Source organism: Lolium perenne, chromosome 7, assembly GCF_019359855.2.
Source record: "Lolium perenne isolate Kyuss_39 chromosome 7, Kyuss_2.0, whole genome shotgun sequence".
NCBI lineage: Eukaryota > Viridiplantae > Streptophyta > Magnoliopsida > Poales > Poaceae > Lolium > Lolium perenne.
The window spans coordinates 212,490,122-212,508,417 of record NC_067250.2 but is presented as its reverse complement, the minus strand read 5'-3'; positions in this window follow the sequence as shown (position 1 = coordinate 212,508,417).

The window sequence follows — 18,296 nt, the reverse complement described above, 5'->3', positions numbered from 1 at the left end:
ATTTTTAGTAGTTCAATCCGAGGTACCTGATATGCATGTTGATACTATTATGGAATCTCGTGATGCAACATTTTTTGAGAATATGTTTCCTATGAAAGATATGCATAGCATTGCTAGAATTTCTACTGAGATAATTCCTGAGTCCAGTACATCTAATGAGTATTCACTACAGGAGAACATAGCTTTGGTAACACAACCATGTAACACATGAAGAACTGTGTTACCCACAATATTGCAGTAACACATCATTTGTGTTGCAAGTTTTTCTAGTAACACAACCTACGAAAAGATCTGAAAAGGTGTTACAAGGATACTACTGAAGTAACATGTAATTTTGTGTTACCCAAATGTATTACAAATTTTATATCACAGTAACACATAATGATGTGTTGTATATCTAGTGTTACAAGTCTTACATGGACAAAAGGAAATGATTTTTAAAAGTTGGACTTTAGTGTACGACAATACAACATGCAACAAATGATTTATTCTACAAGTCTTTATATGGACAAAAGGAAACTATATTTTAATCCTAATAACCCTAGCCTTGAGGACACCCTCATGGAACTGTCGTTGAAAAAGCAACAACATTGCCCATTTGCCGCAAGCTTCCAAGAAATGGCATCCTCTTCACTCTCCTCTAGGTGTAAGTCAAGCCACTTGGTCCAAAGATCAATGAATTTGGTGAGATGTTCCATGATGAAGCCAAGTAAGTCATTGAAAGCGTTAATGGCCGAGAAGGAGGTGGAAAATGCCAAGAGAGATGACAAGCGTCGCCGGGAGAAAGGGGCCAAATATGTTAGTTTCATTGACCTCACAAAGAGAGTCTTCAAGTCTAAGCCATTGAGTCGAGGTCAAATTGTTTGCCGATAAGAACTAGATCATGTTCTCTTGCTTGAGACTCATGTACCTGATAAACATGCTTGGTTCGAGAAGAAGCAAATGAGCATCCACCAATGGAATGTGTGATTTTCTTCACAAATTATATTTTTCTATTTCGTATGAAACTTGTGTCCTTCCGCACTTGAATTTAATACTATTGCATACGGACTATGTGATTCGCTAATTGGTAGTATTTTATTAGCACTATATTTAGTTTTTGTATCATCTTTCGTTCATATGTTAGCCAATTAGGTTAAATACGGAAAAAGTTAAAAGACCAACGCATACCAATAGGTTTTGCCACTAGATTTCTCCTCATCCCGACCCAAACGGACAAGAAGAGGACATGAATGTATTTCCTGTGGCCCGGCAAAAACAAAGAAAAATAGATACATTTTGTGTTCTAAATGGGTTGGGCCCTGAGATCTGAACAATAATACCATGTCCATATTAACAGAGAACATGGGCTTCATTTTTTTTCATGCGCAAAGCTCTTGGAAAAATTCCCGCCAAATTTTCTAAAAAATAGTCCCCGACGCAAAACATAGATCTCAACTAGTATTTTATCCATCATAAAAAAAGGGTACGACCTCAAACTTTTCCATTCGCAATAGCTCTCGAAAATTATCCCGCTAATAATTCGCTCCGTTTCTATATCTAACCCCAATCTAAACAAATCAGATCTCAATCCCAATTCCAAATCGCCGCCGCCCTTCAGCAACCTCCAGCTCCACGATCCCGTCGCCCTCCAACTATACATCCGCCGCTCCGCCCATCGGCGTGTTCCATCAACGTCAGGTCGAGTTACTGGTGCCCCCGATCTTCCTCGCTCAATTTGGATCGGAATCCATCTCGCACTTCGCCCTGGTCCGTCGCTGTCGACCAGAAGATCCACGGTACGCCTGGTGCGCATACTACCGAAGTTGTGCGATTTGCGTATGTTGATGTTCGCATTGTTTAATCTATCCGGCCCAAGGTGCATATCCAAAGCCCTTCTTTGTGCCAAATTTCATGCTGAGGCGTACCATGGCCTAAGCATCAGAGATTGATTGAGAGTCAAATCTTCGGTCCTTGCTCTGCACAAATGCTCATCCGTTGGTTCCGTCTCATTATGGTGGCATACAGGTTACTACCAGGTGCCCTGGATTGTGGCACGCACGTGCACTGGAAGAGGCAGCTGACCGTCGTGGTTGCAGTTGGGATCTTCACGGCTCCGATTGCTGCGTCTTTCCCCATTGACAACTATGTCTGCAAAGCAAGGTTAGCCTTGTGGTATTTTAGAAGAGTTCCGATTCATATATTTTTATTATACTGTTAGTTGAACTAAATACGAATATTTGCTTAGCTGAGTTTGCATCACATTGTGAGATTTAGGACAACGTTCTTGGGAAGAAGCATAATTTCTTCCTTATTTTTTCTTCGAGTATAAGATGAGGTTAATTACATAGTTTCTTAGATGTGTCTACATCACATTCTAAGATATAGGAGAACACATCATCAACCTCCAAGGGAGGCAAAATAATTGAATTAACTGTAAAAATATTGAAAAATGGTTTAAATCTTGGTCGACAGTTTATGAACTAAGTCCACTTAATGCTCATCTTTTATTTCCAAAACTATATACAGTTTTTTTCTGTCTCTGTTTATCATTGTGACATTATAAATCATTGTCCAAGTATAGGCTGGAAGTACTTCTATGTCCATCGTTAAGAGTAGGCAGATCTTTATATTTAATATTAGTTAGGAGTGTGTTCCATTGCATGACATGATTGACACAGAATACTATCCTTGCATTTGGTCATTCTATTCCGGGTCATGGTACTGCATGTGGTGGTTTGATTCGAGAGTTTACCATTTTCTTTACCACTTCACCAAATACCTTTTCCTTTGTCGGCTCATTTAATCTTACAACATATATATCAAATTAAAGTATCACAGAAAATTGTTATGTAATCTTTAAGCAGGCCCAACATCGTGTGGGTTACATAGTAGGTAGTATGCTTTCGCACATTTCTAGATTTTAGAAAATTATGTAGACAAACATATGTTTATCTTCGTTTCACCTTCACTATGAAAGGTTCATCACTAGTACTCTAGAATCATATTTCTTTACATTTGATCATAGCTATAACGTTCGGGTTTTTTTGCAGATTCATAAGAAGGATCATTGAGTTACAGTTGAGTTACCATATAGGCTAGAAGCACATACATTTCGAAGATTTCACTTACCAGTATATATATATAGTTTACGTTGATGGATTGAAAATGTACTACTATCCATAGAAGTTTTTTGTATACGAAATGATGCAAACACTGTGGTGTAATATTCTTGGCGACACTATTTTTATGTATTTAAATCTGTATGAATGTTATATGGATAATATTGTATTCACTTCCTTATTTTAATGCATTTGTGTCATAATCTTGTATATTCATAATATCTTGATGTTTTCAATTTGTGAATTTGTCACTTTCTATATATGTTATTTCATGGTGTCAATCATCATTTATTAATAATAAATGAATTAAACATCTGCAATTATTTCAATTTAAATAAAAATATATTCTAGAAAATGGGTTTCTATTTAACAAATAAAACAAATAAATAAATTATATTGTGGTACTAGTATAATAGTGTTATTATGGTGTTACTATAGTTACAGAAATGTGTTACTTGGGTAGTTGGCAGCCTTCAGTTGTAGAGTTACAATATATGAAATATTATGTAATTAATTGTGTTACTATTAGTAAATAAACGTGTTACCAATTATGTTACTGTAGTTACAAAAACGTGTTACTAGCCTATTTAGTAACGCATAAGATGAGTGTTACTACAACATAATTGTAACACGATTTTCAACATATAGTATTAGTTATTATGTGTGACAGTGGACACTACCTTGTAACACGGCCTAATGGAACACATACAGAAATGTGTTACTGTTTGGCCTAGTAACATAGTTTTGGACCTGTAGTTACACAAGCCAGTGTTACCAAAGCTATGTTCTCCTGTAGTGATTTTGAACAATCACATGAGAATGTTACTGAGAAGGATGACAATGAAGCTCCTAAACGGAGCAAGAGACGAAGGATTGAAAAATCCTTTGGTGATGATTTCATTGTGTACCTTGTGGATGATACTCCCACGTCCATTGCAGAGGCATATGCATCTCCAGATGCAGATGACTGGAAAGAAGCTGTCCATAATGAGATGGACTCGATTCTTTCTAATGGAACTTGGGAGTTGTCAGAACGACCCCATGGATGCAAGCCAGTAGGCTGCAAATGGGTGTTCAAGAAGAAGCTAAGACCTGATGGTACTATTGAAAAGTACAAGGCACGGCTTGTAGCGAAAGGCTACACACAGAGAGAAGGCGAAGATTACTTCGACACCTATTCACCTGTCGCTAGACTTACCACCATTCGAGTACTACTATCCATGGCTGCCTCCTATGGTCTTATCGTTCATCAAATGGACGTAAAGACAGCTTTCCTTAATGGAGAGTTGGAAGAGGAAATCTATATGGATCAGCCTGATGGGTTTGTAGTAAAAGGTGAAGAAAGAAAGGTGTGCAAGTTGCTGAAATCTTTATATGGCCTAAAACAAGCACCTAAGCAATGGCATGAGAAGTTTGACAAAACTTTAACTTCTGTAGGCTTTGTTGTCAATGAGGCTGACAAGTGCGTTTACTATCGCCATGGTGGGGGCGAAGGTGTTATACTATGTTTGTATGTGGATGATATTCTGATCTTTGGTACAAACATGAAAGTAATACACGAGGTCAAGTCTTTCTTGTCAAAGAGTTTTGATATGAAAGATCTGGGAGAAGCTGATGTAATTCTGAACATCAAGCTGATTAAGAACGAGAGTGGGATTACTCTAACGCAGTCCCATTATGTTGAGAAGATCTTGAGCCGGTTCGGCTATATTGATAGCAAGCCTTCTTCAACACCTTATGATCCCAGTGTGACACTACGCAAGAACCGGAGGATTGCCATAGATCAATTGAGATATTCTCAGATCGTTGGCTCACTCATGTACTTAGCGAGCGCGACTAGACCCGACATCTCTTTTGCTGTTAGCAAGTTGAGTAGGTTCATGTCAAACCCGGGTACTGATCATTGGCATGCACTTGATAGGGTCATGCGCTACCTATGTGGTACAATGAGTTATGGGATTCACTATTCAGGGCACCCAGCTGTGCTTGAAGGATATAGTGATTCGAATTGGATATCAGATGTAGCTGATCTGTACGCCACAAGTGGGTATGTATTTACCTTTGGAGGTGGCGCAGTGTCATGGAGATCTTGTAAGCAAACCATATTGACGAGGTCAACTATGAAAGCAGAACTTACTGCTTTAGACACAACCACTGTTGAATCAGAATGGTTGCGTGAGCTCTTGATGGACTTGCCTGTGGTTGAAAAACCTGTTCCGGCAATCCTTTTGAATTGTGACAATCAAACTGTAATTGTCAAAGTGAACAATTCTAAGGATAACGCGAAGTCATCAAGACACGTCAAGAGACGTTTGAAGTCTGTCAGGAAATTGCGAAACTCCGGAGTAATAAGCGTTACATATATTCAAACGAGATAAAAACACTGGCAGATCCCTTTACAAAGGGACTATCACGTAATGTGATAGAAAGTGCATCGAGGAGATGGGTTTGAGACCCGTTGATGTTACGCCATAGTGGTAACCCAACCTTTGTGATCGGAGATCCCGTGAATTAGGACACAGGAAGAACAAACTAGTGGTTTAATTGAGGAGAGTATTATGTAACCCTCTCTATGTGAAGATGCACAACTCTCAGTTGTTGTAAGGCAGGTTGGCAACAAGCCTTAATGTGTTTATGTTGGCTATTTTAGCAAAGATGCTGTCCTACAGAGCATTCTTGAAATAACACACCTATATGAGTCCGATTGTTAAACGTCGCAATCTATGAGATTTGGGTGATCTCTAGTAAACTCATGAAGAGACCATGAAGTATGACGCATATGCTTCACCCGCGGGGTAGGCTACTGGTAGCCATGTACTGGTCATGACTTTGAGTGAAACCCTGTTCACGCAAAACTTGCAATTCAAGGCTTAGTCCATTGTTCAAGTGTGAGTGGATGTAGCTTAAGGTTCTAGGCGGAAGTTCAACTTAACAGTCTCCGCTGAAACACTGATATATAAACAAGCAGCGAGTATTGGTAAATCTCTAAATGGGGATTTGAGATCTGGTGGGGGATTGTTGAAATATTGGGCCCACTTTTAGTGGCCCAAATTAGATTTCAATTTTTCCTATAAATCTCAAAGCCCACATAGTGGCAGCCTTGTGAGTTTGAGCCCAAGTTGGTGGCAGCTCACTAGGGAGTGGCAAGAGGTGGGAAGTTTAGTCCCACATGGAAAGTTGGGAGGAAGTTAGACCACCTTATAAGGTGGGTTGTTCCACCACTAGTAAGTGAGTGAGAATAGGAGTGCTACACGCGCGCTCCTCCTCCTCCTCGCTCGCTCGTCTCGACTCGACTCGACTCGACACGACACGACACGTCACAATGCGCGCCGCGCTCGTGGTGAGTGGATTGAGCCTCGAGCCGAGACTTTCCTTACTTTTTGCAGCTCAGGAAAACGAACAGAGTCCTAGACGGACGCGTCGCAGTTAGTCGGTTCGGGTCGCTCCCGGATCGTGGGCTATCTGTAACCGACTCGAAACGTTCGTGCGATGTGGGCGTGGTCCACGTTGCCTATGGTTTCCCGAGCCTATATAATCTCCTGTCCGGCTACCGCAAAAACACATCCAATACACGAGTTAGGGTTTCCACCTCTCTCTGCTTGCGCCGCCATCGTAGCCTACTCCATCCCGCGAACGGGAGAGCAGGTCTCCGGAACCGCTCGTCCTTGCGATCCTGTACGGGAGAGGGCGAATTAGGTTTTTTGGGAATCGCTCTACGCGACTGCTCAAGCTCTTCATCACGGGTCGCCTTCCGTCCAAGTCGGGCGGTGCTGCCTACCGTCGTCTTCAACGCCGTCTACTTCGACCCGTCGTCCCCGTCGTCAACAACGTTGTCATCAACAACGTTACTGCTGCGACATCATCTGCTACACCTCCACCGCCACCTCCACCAGATCGGTACGTGCGACATATCTCGATCTGTTTAGCGATGGATGCTTTACCGTTTGCGCTGTGATACGTCTCCGACGTATCGATAATTTCTTATGTTCCATGCCACATTATTCATGTTATCTACATGTTTTATGCATACTTTATGTCATATTTATGCGTTTTCCGGAACTAACCAATTGACGAGATGCCAAAGGGCCAGTTCCTGTTTTCTGCTGTTTTTGGTTTCAGAAATCCTAGTAAGGAAATATTCTCGGAATTGGACGAAATCAACGCCCAGGTTCCTATTTTTCCCGGAAGCATCCAGAACACCCGAGAGAGGCCAGAGGGGGGCCACAGGCCCACCAGATGACACCCTGGCGCGGCCAGAGGGGGGGCCACGCCCCCCTATAGTGTGGGCCCCCCAGAAGTCCACCGACCTTGCCCTTCCGCCTATTTAAAGCCTCCGTCGCGAAAACCCTATGACGATCGACGAAACCCACAGAAACCTTCCAGAGCCGCCGCCATCGCGAAGCCAAGATCTGGGGGACAGGAGTCTCTGTTCCGGCACGCCGCCGGGACGGGGAAGTGCCCCCGGAAGGCTTCTCCATCGACACCTCTGCCATCTCCACCGCCATCTTCATCAACGCTGCTGCTCCCATGAGGAGGGAGTAGTTCTCCATCGAGGCTCGGGGCTGTACCGGTAGCTATGTGGTTAATCTCTCTCCTATGTACTTCAATACAATGATCTCATGAGCTGCTTTACATGATTGAGATCCATATGATGAGCTTTGTATCGCTACTAGTTGTGTGCTACTCATGTGATGTTATTAAAGTAGTCTATTCCTCCTGCATGGTGTAAAGGTGACTAGTGTGTGCACCGTGTGGTTCTTGTCGTAGGCTATGATCATGATCTCTTGTAGATTGTGGAGTTAATTATCATTATGATAGTATTGATGTGATCTATTCCTCCTTCATAGTGTAATGTGGACAGTGTGTGCACTATGTTAGTTCTTGGTTTATTTTGCAATGATCTATTATGCTCTAAGGTTATTTAAATATGAACATTGAATTGTGGAGCTTGTTAACTCCGGCATTGAGGGTTCGTGTAATCCTACGCAATGTGTTCATCATCCAACAAAAGAGTGTATGTAGCACATATGAGAAAGAGTTATTTATTATGCGATCAATGTTGAGAGTGTCCACTAGTGAAAGTATGATCCCTAGGCCTTGTTCCTAAATACTGCTATCGCTGCTTGTTTACTGTTTTACTGCGTTTCTACTGCCTGCAATATTACCACTATCACTACACGCCAGCAAGCACTTTTCTGGCACCGTTACTACTGCTCATATATATTCATACCACCTGTATTTCACTATCTCTTCGCCGAACTAGTGCACCTATTTGGTGTGTTGGGGACACAAGAGACTTCTTACTTTGTGGTTGCAGGGTTGCATGAGAGGGATATCTTTGACCTCTTCCTCCCTGAGTTCGATAAACCTTGGGTGATCCACTTAAGGGAAACTTGCTGCTGTTCTACAAACCTCTGCTCTTGGAGGCCCAACACTGTCTACAGGAAAAGGAGGGGGCGTAGACATCAAGCTATTTTCTGGCGCCGTTGCCGGGGACGAATCAAGACACTCCATCAAGCCCGTCAACCGCCATTAAACCTCCCACGTCAACCACGCGCCAGTTGTGGACAGCACGCTGCTGCTACTCATGTTGATTAATGCATCTAGTATGTTTGAGTTTCACATGTTAGTAGTTGCTGCCATCATGTTTTATATTCTGGAATTAATCATGAAAATTGTGCCTAATTATCCAACAAAAATCACGCCATGTGGGAGTTAAATGTGTTTTCTTAGAACACAGTAGATTCAACTTCTTCTAGAACAACACCAAAAGTTTTATTTCGAAATGGGGAACATAGTCCGGGCCTATGCATCAATGGATGCATAGAGCCTTATTTATTCCATAGTTTCATTAGTTCAGAGTTTATATCTCATGGATAGCAAAGTGTGTACATGAAAATCAACCGATGGAATAAAAAGCATAAGTCTTTTATGCATCATGTAGTCGATTAGAACGCCTCCTGTCAGTTAGGTTGTAGATATCCCATGCAACCGTCTCCAGACGGGTGCACCTAGAATCTATAGGTGTTTGTTGCATCTCCGATAGTAGGGAGGACCACACGTGGATCCACTGAGTAGCCATAGGAATACACCATAGAAATTTCTCAGTAGTTCCACTTTTGTTAAGGATACATTGTTTCCGATGTTTCATATAGACCACATTAGAGAATAAATTCCCACTCGGATCTGTGCAAATTGTCAAACATATTCTTAACATATTTTGGTGGAACGGTAGCAAAAGTAAGGTGAATACTCTCCAGACAAGAGTCGTTAAACATGCGATTAATAGACTCTAGGAGTCTCAAAAGGCATATTTCCTACATCCATTCTCTTGATGCTTTGCTAAAACATCTTTTGTTAGAATGATTTTATCATGTAGGAACCACATGAAGATCTTAATCATTAGTAGAACCTTCAATTTCCATATCTATTTCCGTAGGAACACCGTATGTCCATTCAAGAAATCGGCATACATTCATTTGGCTATAAAACTTATGGACATACTACCTCGGTTTCAAGGAATAAGGCGCCCTCGTTTTACGTGCTTTTTGTTTGACTAAGAATTACTTTAAATAGATAAATTTTGTTTGTATGAAATCAATATCATTAAAAAGTGATTTTCAATACGAATCCAACGATACTAATCACATATAATATAATCATGATTTTGTTGCTCAACTTTTATGATCAAAGTTCGTCTTGAAATACGTGTGCGCCTTATTCCTTGAAACGGAGGTAGTAATTAGCTGAATTAAATGAAGCCAAGCATCTCATTTATTCCTCAATAAAGTCCTTTGAAATTCTACATTTACAATATTTTGTGCTAGAACACCGGCAACTAAAATGTCTTTTTGGCCTACAATATTATATAACATCAAGTATTGATTGGCTAAAGAAGTGTCTCCCAACTACTCCCTCCATTTTTTTTAAAAAGGGCGCAGCTCAAAAATCTCCGGGACCAAGTTATATGGCGATTGGAGGAATATCGTGGGCGTGGGACGTGAAAATAGCATCGAGGATTATGGAGATATGCCTAACAAATTGCAATAAAAACGCTTAGTAAACCCCACGGCCAATCAATTTGCCATTTCCTCGCATGCATTGGTTGAGACTGTTACGAGCCAAAATTATCGGGTTACCTTCTTCTTCCCGCACTCCTTCCTTTCTCCCCGCTCAGTTTCCATCCAAAATGTCGTGAGAAAATTTCGTCAGTTGAAAACCTCGCGCCGATCTTCCCCGCTGCCAAATTGAAAACAAAAATTTCATACTCCGACCGATGTTCCCACCAATGATCTCTTCATATAGGTGTGCAGATGGAGGCACACGAACAGACATCGACGTGCTTCTCTCTTCCATCTCACTCCAATGGCGACGCCACAACTAGGTGAATCAGACCGCCGGCCTCCTCCTCTAGGCCTCCGTGGGCTTTCGCGGGTGGCTTTCCAACCCAGATCGCCGCCACCAGGAGCAGTTCCTCCTCCTCGTCCTCTTGGTCTCACCGGGCGCGCATCGATGCAATCTTTCTCCATCGGCACTGCTAGGTCTGAGCCGCATCCTCCTCCAACGACATTGCCTCGACGGCGCGTCGGCCTCGCGCTCCCATCTCGTCCTCCGGCACCTAACGAGGCCGGTTCATCGAATTGGAGTGCCTCCGTCGGCGGGGCCGGGGCAGCCATCGCAGGGATCAGAAGTTTGGCGTTCGTGGGGTTTAGCCTCGTCAATGGCGGCGGGATCTCATTCGGCAGTGGCGGTGGGATCTCGTTCGGAAGTGGCGGCAGTGAGTCCATGGGATTCACTTTCGGTTCCGGCGCTGGTGGCATAAGGATCAGAGATGGATCCTCCCGTGCTGCCACCACAGGAGGTATACCCTAAACCCTAGTTCTAGATCATGTACTCCTAGTTCTTCTCCGTCTTCTCTAATGTTTATTTTCTGTTGTGCATGATCGAAGGAACTGGGTTCGGTCTTGGTGGACACAATGGGCAGGACATGACCAACGGAGAGAGTTCAACAATTGGCTACAGAGGGGTTGGATACAACCCAAATTTTGCCCATGCCGACGAATTCCCTCCAAGTCAAGAGCATGTTCACACGACCTCCTTAAGGAGATGAGGGATGATACCTCCCACCTGACAATCCTCGGTTGCCCTTGTAATGGGAACAACTAACATATATGCAATGTTGTTGAACAACATCGTGGGTAGAGGGTCTCTCCTTGTCAAAGGCCCTTTCTTGTTTGGAAATAGTAACCAATGTCATTGTTGACACAAATTCCTACGGACCCCCCATGATCAAAATTTTTGATAATATCACACAACTTTTGATCAAACCCTTTAATTCAGATCATTCGCTGCAAAAAGAAGGGCCTCTTAATTTTTTCATACATGTTTCAAAGTCCATTTTTAAAAGAACTCCATCCATTTTATTCCTATGAAGCTTTTTATTCAAAATTTGGAGAAGAAATACATGGGAGTGTAGACTTCTGAAGAAATATGGACTGTTCTAAGGGTGTCCTTTTAAACAACCTTTTTTCCAAAAAAAAAGGTAGGAAATAGACATAAACTCCAAAAGTAACTTGAGGTCTAGAAAGCCTGATTTTTTTTTAGAAAAAACATAAACTACATTTACACATCAATGCATGTATAGTATGTTCCTGTATTTATGTGACCTACATAAGAAATGATAAGTGTAAATCTCAAACTAATTTAATTACTACTCAGAACATGTACAATACAACATGCTTAGAAATGTTTAAAAGTAAGCCAATTTTAACTAGACACGTGCACTATGAAAATAAGCATTGCTGCTGAGGAACTTTCTGAATTGAAATTGATCTTATTAGGCCTTTCACAATGAGATTTCTTTTTTCCATAAGGGGTGCTTTATTACTCATAATAGTTTTAAGCATTACACCCAGCCTCTGCATAACCAGGATGCACACAGCCCTTCAGAAGTCTAGAATTCATCGACATAAGATATAGAAGAAACTATAAAAAAATCCAACTACTATGACGCTCCGTTGGCTTCAATCCTCCGACTATGCAGCCACCCATGTTGGGAAATAAACTCCGTGGCCGTGTTCTCCAATCGTGTAGACACCTCCATAAAGAGGTCACGATCCTCCAAACGCTGAAGTGGCGACCATGAACGGAGCAAAGCCGTACATCAGTAGATGACCTGCATAAGAGATGAACTTTTGTCATTAAAAACCTTATAATTTCTACATAGCCAAAGCGACCATGCAACCGCAATCGCTCCCACTCTGATAATCGTTTTGTACCTAGAATCCACCCCATTTAGCCAATTGTTAAAAATGTTTGCAATGCTACGAGGAGGGTATAAGATTGAACCTATCTGAATGATTGACCATATAGATCTAGCAACTCGACAATTGAAGAAAAGATGTTTTATTGTCTCTTCTTCGTGACGGAACACGCATTTTGTACAACCTTGCCAGTTGCGTTTTACAAGGTTATCTTTAGTAAGAATCACACCTCGACGAAGATACCATGCATCATATATTAGGTATTTTGCTTATGTGTATTTAATAATACATTGGTGTTGTATCTTGGCTAAGATTCAATTCTTGCACGAGTTAATGGACAAAAAAGGTTTGTAGCCAAATCTAATGCATGCATAAATCCAAAATCATTAAATGCAAGATTATTTAGATATAACCCTTAACATAAAATGCATAAAAATAATAGTCACTTGAGTTTTAATATCTCCTAAAATAATGTTCTAAGAGACAATGTATTGTGAAAGGATTGCCGCCTTAGAGCCACATTTTTATGATTTTTTGTGTGTATTAGGACAGTACAATGATCTTATCTTAGCGTTGCCACCTAGGATAAATGCTAAGTTAGAGAAGAGGGAAACAATAAAAAAGTAGGTCGCCTTCTTTTAACTAAGAGATCATCTCATGTGAGTAAAGATTAGACATTTTCTCCATTATACGAGATGTCCTACCGTACCATGAGCATTGTTTTCTAGTTTTTTTTAGTAATGCTATAATTTAAGGGCCATTCAAATTATAATTATGAAGAGGAAACGCTAGTTGAGAGACAATTCATTGTTTCACACGTTATTTTGGCGCATGTAATCACATGCAATATTTTTTGTGAAACATTGTAATGCTCTCACCTGCAGCTGATTATTTTTTTCGATAAAGGGAATATATTAATATCAAAGGATACCAATTACACCTAGCCTCTGCAACAACGCAATGCCCTAATAACATTACGGATGCATACAACCAAAAAAGAGAAAAAGAAAACTAAGAAATAAAAGTCCCGCTACAGTATCTCAGTCTTAGCAACAGTAATACATCCACCACCAAAACAACACCTTAATTTCATACTCTTCAAAAGCGACGCCTCCAAGAAGGGAACAGTGCACCAGCGCCGTCGTCGCCCGATCAAAGATCTTAGGTTTTCACCCTGAAGATAGCCTCCGCTCTCAAAGCAATGCCTTCAACGAGGACATTGCCAAGCACAACCAGTTAAGGCCAGACCTTGGATTTTCACCCTGAAAGGTAAGACTCCAAACTTCACATGTGTTGTCGTCCCCACTTTCATACCACTGCTATGAAGTCCAGAACACCAAGCAAGCCCCTCAATAGTGCAAAGACTTGAACCTCCATTAGCTAATCCTTCAATCCGGCCTTCATGATATTCTCTTCTTCTGACTTCACCATGGATCAGTTGTCACTTGGTGTCAACACAGAAAAGAGCTTCGCGTAGCTCCCTCTAGAACCAAACGGTCGGAATAAAAGCATGGGTGCGCACGACCGAATACCACCGATCCAGCAAAACTACAGGCAATAGAAGCACTGTTACATTCACCGGCGACGCCTTCTGAACTGAACAGTCCAGCTAGATCATGAAGGGCAAGCCTCTGGCAAGTCTTCATCTTCGCCCAAGAGAGACCCTAGGACTGCCGCCTTTATTCAGGTCGATCCCCCACGCCGCCGACCATCCCAGGCTGGCCAAGGTCGCCGCCGGAGGCACCAAGCGCAGATCGCATAGTCCGAAGACACCGCTCACGCATGGCCCCCCATGCCGACCGACCACCACGGCTCCTGGCAACCACGTAGCACGCCGGAACTGATGCTCCACGCACCGCCAACATGCCCCGATGTCGCGAACCGCACAGGCCCGCAAAGACCCAGATCGAGCCCGGCTGCCATGGACGGCTACAACCACCGGGAACACACCGGCGCTGCAGCCGCGTCCACCTGCCGTCCGCCTGCGCCACCAAACCCTGCCACGCCGTTGGGAACCACCACCGCCGCCCAGGCCGATGGCCCTCATGATCGCCGCCGCCAGGCCGATGGCACAGGAGAAGCCCCGCCCCCGTCATCGGCGGCGCGAGCTTTGCTCGGCCACGTCCTGCGATGGAGGCGGAGGGGAGAGAGAGAGGGCGGGGGCCGACCCCGGCAGCGGCTAGGGTTGAGCCTCCTGTGCCGCCCGAGCGGAGGCGACATGGGAGGGAGGGAGGGGATCTACTCTTAGCTGATTAGATGGTAGCATGCAATCAACTACTGCTCCCGCTGAGAAACAAAACTAAGGAAAGTACAAAACCACAGCGCATGACGACTTTTTCTAATATGGCATCCCTTAGAGTAGTCAATAAACTTTGAGAAACATCAGCGCCTCTTGACCTATATATACTGAGGTGTAAAATTACAAACTCTAACCAATTTAACCAAAAGATCAATTTGTTAGAAAGATTAGTGAAAATTTTCTTGTTTTAAGATGCAGATGTCTTAGACGTGGACTTTTGGATTTTCTTCAAGAAATCCTCAAATATTTATTTTTAGTATTGGGTTGGCTAAGATTTAAACCTACGACTCTATAGGTGTGTGACCATATACCATTGCATACTTTAACTAGTAGTTTAACAAAACACCGATGTGTTAAAAGAGACTAATCAATTATTTTCAAACTACGTAGTGACAGAAAGCCCACCACACACTGGCTTCAGTTTTCAGCATCTTCAACGTCCGAGGTTAACGACAACTTTTTATTTGAACAAAAGATTAATGGATTTTATCAAAACAAATTACACGGGCGTGTTCCGCGTGCATGTGTGGGCGCCATCTAATGATTCCGCTAGCTACCTAAAACATACTAGTATCAATGAGGCAGATACATGAAACATCGAAGGTTAGGTGAAGGCAGAACGTCACAACGGGCAGGTTTCATTTTCGTTCCTAAAAGAAGGCCTACATCGTAAACGTCGGACACCCCATTTAAACAGGGGGTTGAGCTAGGAGTAATAATAAGAGCAAGTTTAATAGTATAGCCAGCTGCTGGCTATAAGCCATGTGCCATGTCATTTGTAGCTAACATAGAGCCAACATGTATAAGAGCAATTCCAATAGTGTAGCCAGCTGCTGGCTATAAGCCAAGTGCCATGTCATCTATAGCTAACTTAAAGCCAACATATACAATAGTGAGCTATAAAAGTGTAGTACTTTAACAATACATGGCCCACCTTTTAGTCTCACATAGTGCCTAGGAGCACGTGCTAGAGCTGGCTATAAGATAAGAGCCTACTCCTCTTCTCTCTCCTAATCTCTCTCCTCCAACTAAGCAAATTTATAATATTTTATCTCTTATAGCGAGCTGATTGTACCTTATTGTACTTGCTCTAGTGAGTTATAATCATGTACTACTTTATCAATGGATGGCCCACATTTCACTCTCACAAAGTGCATAGGAGCACGTGCTAGAGCTGGCTCTTGCATGAGAGCCCACTCCTCTTCTCTCTCCTCCTCTCTCTCCTCCAACTAAGTATGAATATACTATTTTAACCCTTATAGCCAGCTGACTAGAACTTATTATACTTTTTTTTTTTGAAACATAATTATATTAAGTCAGCAAGCCGCCTCATTAAAAACCTTCCAGTCCCCTTCGGTACCCTGGAAGGAAAAGAGTGCGTCTGGAACTTGCTGCTTGTGGGTCACAAAATGGTTACATCGTTTACAAGGGATTCAAGAATGAAGCTAGGTGGATCATCGACCCAGTTACACGTAGACATAGTAGAAAAACACTCCCTAGCTAAATTATGTGCCACCATATTTGCTTCCCGAGGGCAGTGAGCAAATGACACATTACCAATTGATGCCACCAGATCCACGCAATCAGCAAAAATAGCAGCAGACTCATTGTGCCATTGTTGATCCCCCGAACAAGCCTCGACCGTCTCCATAGAATCAGATTCAGCTATCAAGTTTGAGACTCCCATTTCGTTTGCCAACTCCAAACCTTCTTTCATCGCCAAGGCCTCCGCCATTTGACTTGATCCGACGTGTGGAAGATACACCATCCGTCCCGCCAAAAAATTTCCTTTAAAGTCACGTAACACCGCCCCCAGAGCCCCTGCATGTAAATCATGGGTAAAAGAGGCATCTACATTCAACTTTACCTCTCTTGGGTTGGGTTTGATCCATCTAGCCGCTAACGGCCTACGATTGATCTTCATTGCCGCTGAGTTAGCAACTATAGACATGATCGAAAATCTGCATTTAGAGATCGGAGGCACTGGTACATCTCTGGACCGCCGGCGTCGCAACCACCATAAGTACCAGCACGCTGTTAAGACTACCTCCTTCAGATTTACCGATTCAAAACCTGGCAATGTAGTTTCTGGCGACCGAATAATATGTTCAAGAATTACGGAACCAGAGAGCTCATTCAGACTAGTATCATCAATCCATTGCTGAAGCTCCAAAATATGCCACATTTCTTTCGCTGCCGGGCAAGTGAATAGAAGATGCCTAACGTCCTCTGCATGAGCATGGCAGATAGGACAGGCAGCAGAGTCACCTATATGGCGATTAGCCAGAATACACTTTAGTGGGATGATTCCATGCAGTGCACGCCAAATAAAGATTTTAATTTTGCTTGGTATTTTTAACTTCCAAAGAATCCGCCAGACTGGATTTTGAGCTGAAATTCCCGGCAATGCAAATTGACCTGCATTAGGCCCAAAGTGGTGTTTCCATTGCAAATAGTATCCTGACTTTACTGTATATCGCCCATGGCTAGTTCCCTTCCAGGCTATGAAGTCATCAAACCCTTGATTATTTAGGGGGATTTGCAAGATCCTTTGAACATCCACCGCGTTAAAAAGATCACTCAGAATTTGTTCATCCCATTGAGCTGTTATAGGACTAATCAGATCAATAACTTTAGTGAAAACAGAGGCACCTCGACGAGTTGTCACCTTGCCGTCGGGGCTAGACGGAATCCATCTATCAGACCATATGTCAATTTTTTCACCAGTCCCCACTCTCCAAATGCATCCCCTTTTGAAAGTCGGTATGGCTGCGATTAAACTACGCCATGTAAAAGAACATCCCGCTTTAGGACCAGCCTTCAAAATGTCCCCGTCTGGATAATATTTGGCCCTAAGGATTCGAGCACAGAAAGACTCAGGCTCATCAATTAACCTCCATATTTGCTTCGCAAGCATCGCCAGATTGAAAGATTGAAAATCTCTAAAACCCATACCACCCTCATTCTTTGGGTAACACAATTTCCACCAAGCTAACCAATGCATTTTATTACTATTGTCATCATCTCCCCACCAGAATTTTGAGATGGCATCCATCATTCTCTTACATACCCCTTTAGGGATCTGGAAAACTGACATAGCAAACACCGGGATAGCTTGCGCAACTGCCTTTAGCAAGATTTCTTTACCACCAATTGATAGTAATTTTTCTTTCCAACCATTTATCTTTTCAATGATTCTCTCAACAAAATGAAGGAAGCAGTCGCTCCTGTCTGCTCCGACTATCGCAGGCAGCCCCAAGTACTTATCCGACAACGCTTCTGTGTCTATGTGCAAGGTTTCACATATTTCAACCCTCGCAATCACATTAGTATTTGGTGAGAAAAAAATGCTCGACTTCGATACGCTCACTAGTTGACCTGAATTTGCACAATATGTGTCAAGAACTTGTTGTAGGGAAGTTGCATTAATCATATCCGCTTTCATGAGGATTAAGGAATCATCAGCAAATAGAAGGTGTGATACTGACGGTGCATTTCTGCACACCCTTACCCCATCGATGCCACCAACTTCTTCTTCAAACAACAGCAAACTCGACAAGCCTTCTGCACATAACAGGAACAAATAGGGAGAAAGTGGATCCCCCTGCCGGAGACCCCTCGTAGGTTCAAACA